The sequence below is a fragment of the Lepidothrix coronata genome, unplaced genomic scaffold, assembly GCF_001604755.1.
Source record: "Lepidothrix coronata isolate B3197 unplaced genomic scaffold, Lepidothrix_coronata-1.0 Scaffold541, whole genome shotgun sequence".
NCBI lineage: Eukaryota > Metazoa > Chordata > Aves > Passeriformes > Pipridae > Lepidothrix > Lepidothrix coronata.
In genome coordinates this window covers 8,306-9,529 of record NW_016690721.1, presented here as the reverse complement: position 1 = coordinate 9,529, position 1,224 = coordinate 8,306, and positions in this window count along the sequence as shown.

Below are 1,224 nucleotides of genomic sequence, written 5' to 3'. Positions count from 1 at the left end.
TAGACCCTCATTGGTCCCTTCCCTCATTGGTCACTCAGAGAGTGCAGAGAGACCCTCATTGGTCCCTTCCCCTGGATACCCATAAGTTACACCCATCTTTCCCCTGTCTCCCAATCCTGTCTCACTCTTAGTTGTCAGTCCCATGCTCCACCCTAGTTATGAATCCTCCCCTCACCCTTACCCTATATAAGTCTATGTGTTCCCTTAATAAACTGGCATTGCACCCAGACTTCAGCTGCGTCTGAACCCTTTGTGTGGTGCTGCGTCCTTACCCCTTTTACCCCTGGGCCGTGGCACTTTCCCTCAGGAAAGAAAGTCTGGAAGCTTTGGCTTCAGGTGCACTTGGTGGGGCAGCCTGGACACTTCTTGGACAGCAAGACCTTTCTGTGGTGGCACCTTTTGTCTGGCAGGAATCTTCAGTTGGATTCAATTTTTCAGAAGGTGGGAATCGCCATTGCAGAGCAGGGCTGAAAAAAGGGAACAGGAGACCTTTCCAATAGGAAAAAAGAAAGCCTGCAAGCATTGGCTTTGAGGTGCAGTTGTTAGGGCAGCGTGGGCACTTCTTGGGCAGCAGGACCTTTCTGTGGTGGTATGTTTTCTCTGGCAGGAATCTTCATTTGGATTCAATTTTGAGAGTCAGTTTGGCCACTGAAGCACAGGGTAGAAAAAAGGGAACAGCAGCTCTTTCCCTCAAGAAAGAAAGTCTGGATCCTTTGGCTTCAGGTGCAGTTGGTGGGGCAGCCTGGGAACTTCTAGGGAAGCAAGAGTTTTCTGTGGTGGCACCTTTTGACTGGGTGAGATCTTCATTTGAATTCAATTTTTCCAAAAGGTAGGACCAGCCATTGAAGCACAGGGCTGAAAAAAAGGAACATCAGCCCTTTCCCTTAGGAAATAAAGTCTGGAAGCCTTAGCTTTGAGGTTCAGAGTGTGGAGTAGCCTGGGTACTTCTTGGGTAGGAAGAGTTTTCTGTGGTGGCACCTTTTCTCTGGCAGGAATCTTCATTTACATTCAGTTTTCCAGGAGGTGGAGCCGGCCATTGCAGCACAGGGCAGAAAAAAGGGAACAGCAGCTCCTTCCACCAGGAAAAAAAGTCTGGAACCTTGGGTTTCAGGTGCAGTTCTGGGGCAGCCTGGGCACTTCTTGCGCAGAAAGACCTTTCTGTGGTGGTACCTTTTCTCTGGCAGGAATCTTCATTTGGATTCAATTTTCCAGGAGGTGGGACCG